The sequence below is a fragment of the Wyeomyia smithii genome, chromosome 1, assembly GCF_029784165.1.
Source record: "Wyeomyia smithii strain HCP4-BCI-WySm-NY-G18 chromosome 1, ASM2978416v1, whole genome shotgun sequence".
In the NCBI taxonomy this organism is placed as follows: Eukaryota; Metazoa; Arthropoda; class Insecta; order Diptera; family Culicidae; genus Wyeomyia; species Wyeomyia smithii.
The window spans coordinates 192,254,669-192,265,764 of record NC_073694.1 but is presented as its reverse complement, the minus strand read 5'-3'; positions in this window follow the sequence as shown (position 1 = coordinate 192,265,764).

Genomic DNA, 11,096 nt, shown 5'->3' with positions numbered 1-11,096 from the left:
GCACGAAATGGTTTATATTCGTTCCAACGTTTCTGCATTTATTGGTGCCTTCTTCAGGGAAACCTGTTGAAGGGTGTTTTCATTATAATTTTACAACTATCATTACAGATTTGCAACTCACAATAATAGTGTTCGTACTACGTTAAATGGTTTCATCAGTGAATCATTTCGTGCTGAATAATCAAGAGGTTTACAATTGCTAAACCGAAACCCCATTATTGCTACCATCTATAGTAGACTTCTTATATACAATTAACATGACTGATATTGTTCGGAATGCCAATGATTACGCATTATCGACATTTTTAATAGGAGGATTGCAGCTTGTATGCTTTATAATAAACTATCAACTAATTAAAGTGACCAATCACAAATGATGGCTGCAAAACTGATAGAGATGTGTAAAAGTAATTGTTAAGATTTATGTGTTAAACTACTTGCTTATTTATTGATTACCCGGCCCGCGCTGCTGCGCCATCAAGTTTAGGACAACAACTGCTTACCTCTCAAATGTACATTATTACAAACAAATGTGAGGTGTATGGGTGCTGCCCCAATAATCTGTTTTCTTGAATCATGTTTCTAGAATGTTCCAATTTCTATTTCCATGCATTCGGGAGAAAAGTATTAACAATGTTCACTACACTTTTTACTTTTTATTCACTTTCACTATTTAATTCTATCACTTTTCACTTGCAAATACGTATTTCGGCACTGACATAGTGCCTTCGTCAGTGCTTATTTGGACTGTCCAAATAAGCACTGACGAAGGCACTATGTCAGTGCCGAAATACGTATTTGCAAGTGAAAACTGAAAAGTGATAGAATTAAATAGTGAAAGTGAATAAAAAGTGAAAAGTGTAGTGAAAATTTTTCTATCAAGACGCTCGAACATAAGTGTATAAATTTAACAATGTTGTTTCAGACTTAACAAAATCAATAATATCAGTATTAGCCCAATTCAACTTTATTTTAATGAGCTATTTATCTGGGAATGGAAACTTAGAAAGGCTGTTTGTTACATTGCTTGCATTATTGTTGTATTCGGAAATGATCGCAAAGGATAAGTTCGAGGCAAATTTCTCCTTTGCAATCATTCTCTAAGCGATAGTCACAAAGACTCCAGAAGTCTTCCTAGGATGAAATTTTACATGCTTGTTGCATGACGTATAAATGAGCAAAGTAAATTGTTCAATAAAGTAGTCAATAGTCAGTCCTAGATGGCGACCGTGACTCGAACATGCAATCTTCAGAGATGGTGAACACGCCCGAAAACACAAGTGCATTAAAACCGCGCCGGTGCGGTGGCGGTATGTACATCTAATTTCCACGCCAAATCGGAAGCAGCGGATTCTGAAGTATCATCACAGGATAAGAAGATGCATATAGAGTGAAACAATCAGATTTTGTGAATACACAACAAAGGAAAAAAAAATAACTCTATTATTTAGGACCATTTTAACGTAAGTTGAAAACACCAAATGCACAGTTTGGAAAATGAAAAGCAAGAAGCAAAAAAAAAAACACGAAAATCGTATAGTCTAGATTTAAAAACAAATTGTAAAAGATTCTTGGAGAAAAATAACAACATGGTTACACCATTTTCCAAAAGGGGAAACGTGTAGTATATTCATTTATAGACGCACCAATTCGCATGACCCAAATACGATGCCGTCATTAGATTCTTGAAGCTTACGCGGTAAATAAGGTTAAGCGTAGCGTCGCCCAGTGTAGCGCCAGTAAGTTACTCCAGGAGTCTTCCTAGAATTAAATGAACACCCAAGTAACACTCAAAATGCTTCAAAGATTTAGGATTGTTTTGTTTTCGTTTTATGTTAACTTACATTAAAGTCTTTGATAATAATTTGGTTTTATTTGATAGCCATCCCAAGTAACAATCAAAATGCTTCAAAGACTTAGGATTGTTTTGTTTTCGTTTTATGTTAACTTACATCAAATATCTTGAAATAACAATATAGTTCACTCTCGAATTTCTCATATATTTCCGTGAAGACAGACAGGGAACACCCCCTCTTGTTGTGAAAAAGGTAACTAAACTCATTGCACAGTGGTACAGTAAGGCAATTTAGGCGGACATGAGCTTTTCGTTGCGATTTTGGTTTGCGGTTTAAAGCCATAGTTTTTGTAAAAAAGTTGTTTCTTATACATTGTCCTCTATTTATGTGCAAATGAAAATTAGGGTGGTCCTAAAATCAACGAAATAACAACAAACTAACTTGTTTTTATTTGCATAAATAATTGTGAACATTCTTTGGCAAACTTGTAGATCAACTATTTCTAAGTAACTTTGTAAAAAACTTTTTTGTAGACATGTAATTTGGTTTCCAAAAACAGTCTTTTCGCTCTATTTTTTCAATTCAAATTAAAAAACAAAGTTTTCTTCGGTAACTTTAATCAAAAATACGCCAATTTTGACGAAAAAACATTGTCGATATATTGTACAGATGAAGAGTTTTCACTATTTCTATTTTAAAAATAGGCCCTTTCAAAATATTGATGAAAGAACAAATATTGTATAAATATTGTGAAGAAATACCGAAAGTTGCTTAAAACTAGTTGATCTACAACTGTGCCGATGAATGTATACATTTATTTCTGCAAATAAAAAAGTTAGTTTTTTTATTTAGTCGATTTCAGGACCACCCTAATTTTCATTTGCACATAAATAATAGACTAAATATAAGAAACAAGTTCTTAGAAAAAAATTTTACTCTGAAACTACAAAATCGCATCGTAAAACTCATGTCCGCCTACATTGCCTTACTGTACCACTGTGCATTGTTGTTGAATTTCTGTGAGCGTGTGACATTCTCACATACGAAACTGAATTTACTCAATTTTAGATTTAGTTGACTCAATTTCATACTTTCACAGAAAAAAATATGTTGTAGATTTCGTGCGTATATTGTTTGTATGTAAAACTAACGCCATTCCGGGAGTTAAATATTGATAATATAATGGATGCAGTGGCGTAGCTATGGTTTGGTGGGCCCGGTGCGGTAACAAAAATGTGGGCCCCCAATGAAAATTACTGGGCAGTTTTTTCTTTCAAAGAGGAATTGAGACAAATAAAAACTTTAGATTTGTCTACTTATTTACTCCGTTTTCCGCAAAATCTGAAATTTTGTTAATTTAGATTTTCACTCTTCGTGCTTTTTGATTGGCAAAATCGGAAATTACAGATTCAAAATTGATGGAATCAGTGATTTCGCGCGTGTGATCCCCGTGGTTCTGTGGTTAGCGATGTCGGTCGGCTAGCTCTCCCACACGGTTGTGTTTTTCGTTTGATTTCCGATCAGGTCGAGGATCTTTTCGAGCTGGAAATTTTCTCGACTCAGCACTGGGGCACGGTGTATCGTTGTACTTATCCTACACATGCAAAATGTGCCAAAAACAATATCGATAACGAATTCTCTCAACTAACTAATCTAGTTGATCGAGACCACTGTTAGCCTTCCAGGCTAGCGTGCGATATTGTTGTTAGTGATTTCACGTTCGATTGATAAAACTGGTGCTTATAACGGGAGTCACTTCGCGGTGAAATCAGAGTGAAGTAAACAAAATCTAATTACGGGACTCACGTAAGTGAGAAAAACGTCGCAAAGTGACATCTGCCGCGGAATCTGGGTTATTATGAGTGTCATATCAGTAAAGTGAGAACGGAAAAAGCGACGTTTCGCGTGGAATTATTTCACGACCATTTTGAATGGTGAAATGGTTCCACGAAGATGCCATAAGTCTTAAAGTTGATTGATTTGTGATCTAATGATAAATATTGGACTTATTCATCAGTAACGAAACGAATCAGAATTTGATCCGTGCCTTAAAGCGGTCAAATTTCCATTTTTTTGCCCGATGAAAAAAATGCAAACTACTTCAGGAAATTTTCGATTTCGAAAAAAACATTTTTTTGATGCCGAATGTCTTAGAAATGCAGAACACGTCAAGATCTGGTGTTATTTAAAAAAAAACGGAAAAAACGACTTTCCGGGACTTAGAGATTTTTGAGCTAGGAAACAATCTCATTTCACTTGTCCTATTCTCAATTTCACTTCACTGTCAATCTCACTCAACGGAGGTGATTTTTGTCACCTCACTTGAGGTGGAATCGGGAATAGGACTAAAAAAGTGAAGTGAGCGTGAGAGTGAAATATATTTCACCGTGAAGTGACTCCCGTAATAAGCACCACTCATCGTTGACCTCAAATAGTTCTTGATCAACGTTAACTTAGAGACATATTTGTCGCAAGCTGCAATTCTAATTCCCTTCGTTAGAAAAATCTGAGAGTAATTTCTATGTTTGGTACCGAATCGATCAATTTATACCTATGAATAAAATTTAATAGCTCCATTGCTCCACCTAGATAAATATTGTTGAATTTTGATGAAACCAAAACGTAGTTTTAGAGCCGTTTTCATACAATAATGAATTCGTCTCTGTCGATTTCTTCTGGAGCCTTTTCAAGATCCAGCTCCGCAACAGGATTTCCCAGATAACTCTGTCAACTGATGATATCATTTCTCGTCCTAATTCTTCCTTAAAGCTTAGTCCAGGGTCTGCGGCTTCTTCACCTGGCATTCTCTTCTTTCGACGAACACGTTTTTTTGGGGTTCTGGATCAATTTATAGTTCAGTATTCAGTGTTCACAAGATTTTGGGGCCCCCTTGGGTGGGGGGCCTGGTGCGGACCGCACCAACCGCACCCCCCTAGCTACGCTACTGAATGGATGTAGCTTATCGAGGCACGAAGAAGAAATATTCAAATAATCAGGCCACGACGTGTAAATGGTAAACTAATCCCAAGTTGCTATAGACGTGGTTCCCTGTGTAACTTCACTAGCTCAGATCCATCACGGGAAGCAACTACGAAATGTGCGGCCGTCAAGCTCAAGCTCAATCATCAGGCCACGAAGTGTAGGGGTACTGGGGGTAAGCCTGGCACTGAGGGTAAGACCGTCACCCCTGGGATTTTACTAGAAAACGCTAATAAACTGTGTTTTGGAATATGTGAAGTGTTGGTATTTAATATTTTAGACATTTTAAGACACATCGAAGCCACCGTGAAACGTCAAACGTCAAAATAATAGACAAAACATACGCTACTGCAGTTGATGCGTAAACGGATGTAATTTTTCGTGAGTGGAACTTAAGCTTTTATTCATTTGAAAAGACTAAAATAATTTTTCGTTGCTCTACAATTTATTGCCTGTATAGTTAGCAATCACAGGAATTCGATCTGAGGTAAATTGAAGCGATAATTTTGTAGAAATACTCTTTTTAAAAAAATGTGTGCTGTCGGGGTAACACCGTCACCCAGTGAGTGGGGTAAGCCCGACATGGTCCGAGGCTAGTTGGATGTTACTGACATATATTTCTCATCTATTACCGATGTCTCGCTGATAAATAAATTATTTAATCGACTTAGAACCATGCACTCAAGCTCTTCTGTGATTTATGAATGATTTCAAGGGTTATTAGAGGTGCCAAATGTACTGAATCAAGTCACAAAACTGACGGCTTTCCCGGTGGTATTTGAAATAGGCTCCGGTGTGGTCAATTTGATCCTGGCTTCAATAAAACTAGTTAATAATATGATTTAAAGTGCCACATGATAGGCTTGCCGAGTATTAAATTCTTTCATTGTTTATACGTAATGTTCACCGGAACATGTTCCGGCAATCTGCCCAGAACCAGCTAACCGACAACAACTAAATTCAACAGTAACATACAGAAATGTAAGATCTCTCATTCGGCGGTTGCCGAATTCAAATTGGTTCAGTTAATTCGAGTTAATTCATGAATAACCTTAGGTGTCGGTGTTACCCCCAAGGGATGCCGGTTTCACCCGCACTAATTGCTAAACGTCGTTTTTGTCTTAGTTTCAAAACTTCACTATTCCTGGTAAAATAACAGTTTGAAAGTACTGAAAACCTTCATATCTTGTAGAAAACAATCTGGGCAATGATCCTGTGAAAGAAATATAACAATATTCGCCATCAAGTGCTACTGAAGAATCGTTTTCCTTAGGGGGCCGGGCTTACCCCCAGTACCCCTACAATTAAATGAATGTTTCAATTACCTCGTGGAAAAGATAAAAGGAGAAACCGCACAATGGTTGTCATAGTCGTATATGGTTGTTGTGCAACTTTTAGTTTAGATAATACTTGAATGTTCTATCAATTTAACAATTTAAGTATGGATACATATCATGTTGTAATTGGTTTAAAAGCTTTATTATATTATATATTAAAAGATATTCAACAAAACAAACATAATTAGTGATAACAACTGTTATGCAAAAACTATTATTTAATGTTTAGTTTTCTTCGTTTTGAAAGTGTTTTTTGTTTTTTTTTATCCCTCCGAATTTTTTGCTCTCGAGTTCTAATCTTCGTATTCATCACTTGCAGCTTTGCTTTAACCAGCATATTTATGTATTTACTAGCTGACCCGGCAAACTTCGTCCCGCCTATTTTTGTGTTTAATTTAATAATTTTCAACATTCCAAATTCATTGATTTCTTGCGATTAGTTTATATCGTTTGTAATTATTGGTTTTATCGGAATGAAAACATCCTCGACTTTTGCCTTTAGTACATCACCTCTATTCCGAAAACACTCATATTGGGTGGTATTCAGTTATTTTCGTTGTTTTCCAGAAACTGAAAGTGGTCATCTTCGAATTCAAGATGGTGTCCAGGGTCAATGCTTGGCAACTATACATAATTTCGATTACGGAATTATTCATATGCTGTAGTATTCGGCTGTTTCCCAGAAGTTGCCATCTTACAATTCAAAATGGTGTCTGAGGTCAATTTTTAGCTCCATGCATCATTCTGGTTAAAGAAACACTCATATTGGGTGGTATTTGGTCACTTTAGGCTGTTTTCCAGAAACCGGAAGTCACCACCCTGGATTTTAAAATGGCATTTGGAGACAAAATCTGGCCTCTGAGCATCATTCTGTTTAAAGCAGCACCCATATTTGGTTGTTTTTGGGTCATTTACGGCAGTTTTCCAGTCACCAAAAGTCGCCATTTTACAACTCAAAATGTTGTCTGAGGTCGATTTGTGGTTTCAGTGCATCATCACGATTTCGGAAATACCCATATTGGGTGGTATTTGGTCATATCTCGCTGTTTCTCAGAAACCGGAAGTCGCGATCTGGGATTTCAAAATGGTATTCAGAAACAATTTCTGGCCTCTGAGCGCCATTCTAGTTTAAAAAACATGGATGTTAGGCGGAATTTGGTCATTTTCGTCTCTTTTCCAATCACTGGAAGTTGCCATCTTACAATTCAAAATGTTTTCTGAGGTCGATTTGTGGCTTCAGTGCATCATAACAATCGCGGAAATACCCATATTTGGTCATTCGCCGCTGTTTTTCAAAAACCGGAAGTCGCCATCTTGGATTTCAAACTGGTATTTGGAGACAATTTCTGGCCTCTGAGCGTCATTTTGGTAAAAAAAAACACCAATTTTAGGTGGTATTTGGTCATTTTCGCCAGTTTTCCAGTCACCGGGTGTCGCCATTTTACAACTCCAAATATTGTCGGAGGTCGACAAACGTACAAACGTGGAACACCACCCATGGATTGCCTCATACATAGGCGAACTTTATTATTATAAAATATTCAGCCGAGTCCACTTCACAATAAAATGTGAATTTTTTTCAGTGTACCCATTAGGGTAACATTATTGTCAAAAGTTACTCTTTTTCGCATGTAGTGTAGAACAAAATCAGAAGTGGCGCACCTAGCGGTCGAAAAGGTGACTAACGCTTCTGTCATTTTCAATATGTCTTCATAATTTCACGTAAGTGAACTATATTGATATTTAAGATATTTCTCGCGTAATTTTTCAAATATACCAATCTAACATTTGCATCGAACTGAGAGAATCAACTTTGAAAGTTTTCTCTCAATATTTTAGATCCTATTTGAGAACGAAACAGTATTCATTCAAGTGGATACTGTTAAACGATACCTTAAACTAATGTTCAACGTTACTATCTTGCAGATTCTAATTTTATTTGAAAATAAACGAATTTTTAGCAAAAATAAACTATGCAACGTTTTGCTTCTTTCAGAGGTAAATACGTCGTTTTCATAAGTCATAATGTCAGGTAGCGCTTAAAATGCGTCTGAGCGTACCGGTATGTAATTAGCTGGTGTGTTATTTACGTCAAAATGTTGTGTCATATTGAAAATCATGATGTCATATACGTCACTGTAATTACTTCGTTTAATCAATGTCGTTCTAATTTTCGGATGCATGCAAGCCCCATCTAGCTCCCAGAATGTCCCTGGCGCGTGTGCAGCACACAGCAAGGATCATCCGTAAGCTTGCGAAATTTGTGGACTGGCTTTCGTGCGGGAGCAAACGCCTTTGGAGCATCGGCTGAAACATTCGGATATTCTGACCAATTTGTAAAAGTTGTTCGCATGATTATCTAACTGAGGTGAATTGATTTTAATTTCTTTTTATCAGATGCCGTCACTGTACTGAAAAGTTTAAATATTGTGTATGTTTCTCGAAGCACGGGCGGACGTACGGCAAGGAGATGCAAACAACACGAGCCTACGACGGCCACCAACTGAATAAATAAAAACTGATAATAATAATTGCTTCCTTGAAAAACAATGTATAAAAATAAATCTTAAATAGAAATAGATGAATAGATCATGGGACTACAAATCCAGAATGATGCACTGCACTTTCCTTCTGTGCTCACGTGTTATTTTTCCGGCCTTCTTCTTGGACTTTCCGAACAAACACAATCAATGCAGTCAATATTCCAGTGGTTTCCATCCACACAAAACAGGAGAGCTATAGGTATAGCAGCAGCAGGCCGCGATTTCTGGGGATATAATAAACTAGCCATTATACTAGATGCAGGCCTTATCACTAGACTTCTACGAAAAGCCGGAAAAACAGAGAACATTAAAGACGGCAGCTCAAAACAGAAAAATTATTTAGCTTTTGAAGCACTTTAGCACCATGAACTCAAAAATATTTGCATTCACCCCCTCAACAGTTTGCCACGATCTTCTAAAAAAATTTATAAGATCACAAAGTACCGGAAAGTTTTTCTGTTTAAATATCAGTAAGTTACTTCCAAGCTCATCGGAGTGTGCAGCAAGGAAATACTCACTGGAAATGTCGGAAAACGGAAACCGTTTTACAATGCTCGAACTTGATGTTGATCCGGTGTGCACAAATGACGATTCCGGTTGCTTGGCATACTGGTGATCATTGCACCTTTTTTGATTTCTCGACTTTCTTACATCCAATTCGAAACTCCGTTCACTTGTCGGATCACTATTCGGCAGACAGCTCTTTTCCATTTGGGTGGCTGCATCTAGTTAACAATAATAAATGTCAATAAATTACTATTAACTTTATTCTTGTAAAGATACTGCAAGACAAAACAAACTACCACAATAATACGTACCTGATACTGCAAGACAAAACAAACTACCACAATAATACGTACCTAGAAGCATCTCCAACCCGGAAGACATTTCAGATTTTATTTCCTATTCTAACTACAAAATCCGATAGAAAACATTAAAATTTTTCAGCAGCACACGAAACAGATCACGAGTAAAATCAAAATGGTGTAAGTGAATGATGTTTTTTATTTTTATGATCGCCTCACTTTCGCCGAAATTATGAGAGCCTATCTGACATGACAGATCATTTCACATATTCGTCGATATGCTAACAAAAGGGTGTAAGTTGAAAATTACAGGTAGGGTTGTTCAGTCGTTTTGCCAAAATTATTTCAAAGTGTCGAAAAGTTCATTTTTGCCAGAATCATCAAGTTAGTGCCGAAACTACATCGTAACTAATATTATAACATGAAAACCCCGTTTATTTACATTTTGCGACTTACGCCGATTTGAAAAAATACGCGAGATTTAGTTGATAATGAGTGAGACTTTTGGTGATTTTCAGGTATCTGCAACTGATAGACTGGCGGTTTAGGTATCTACAATTGTGTTATTCATCATATTGAACGATTTCGTAATTGGGTTGTTTAGCTATTCACGGATTTCTGATTTTTATATATCAGCTAAGAGTGTGTAATTCTCTGAGCAAAACGTGATTTTTTAAAATTTTATATCATTGTCCTTTGATTTGGTACACTTTTCGGCGAACTTGCATTGCAGCGATTTCGAGCAGTTTTCATTTGTGATTTAAAACCGAAGGATAACGATAGAAAGTGTTTGAAAATCAAGGTTTGCTAAGAAAATACAGCTCTTTTAGATGATATGAAAAAACTGATATAGCTCAACAACCCAATTTTGTTTATAGTTTACAAAGTTTTTGAAAGTTGAATAAAATATAATATTTTTTCTGCGTTTTGAGCTGAAAGTGTTTCAAATAATTGAAAAGCATGTTTAGGTAGCGATAATAAAGCGTTCGAAGGACTTTAAACAGGTGAAAAGTGCGATCAAATTTCTAGTTCCGCAGTGCTTTCGAACTCAATAACACATTTAAAAAAAACATTGATATCATCATCATAAGGTCCCTGAAAATGTTAATTTTATCCTATGTACTTTCAACATCCAGATCCAATTCATTGTTTTTAAGACTTCACGCAGAAGTTGGAGTGTGCGTAACCAGACCATTTATGAGCGAAATTAGCGCATTTCCTGATTAAATTTGGAACCAGTACAACGCATGTGCGTTGGGCATAACGCATTTGATGCTCTCTAGCGTATTTTGAATGTATTACGCACCCCCAAACCACTACACTTATAAAGCATCAACCGACGTTCAGAAGGCTGGCATCGTTAAAACAGTGCAACCAGCAATCGATACTGATAAGTTGCGTACTGACTGAATTAAAGAAATTATTGTCTGATCGATTCACTTTCATGAAACATTTCAAAATATTATTCAATCATTAACAATTAACAAATTCATTAGATTTGTCCAAAACATTTTGCATTTAATTATTACTCTGGTTTTGTTCACATGCATTCGGTTCCGCGTTACTGGCACCAGCGTCAATAACTTCAGCAAAGGCTCGCTATGGACTGTTTCGGTTGTTGACGAATTTTGGGGA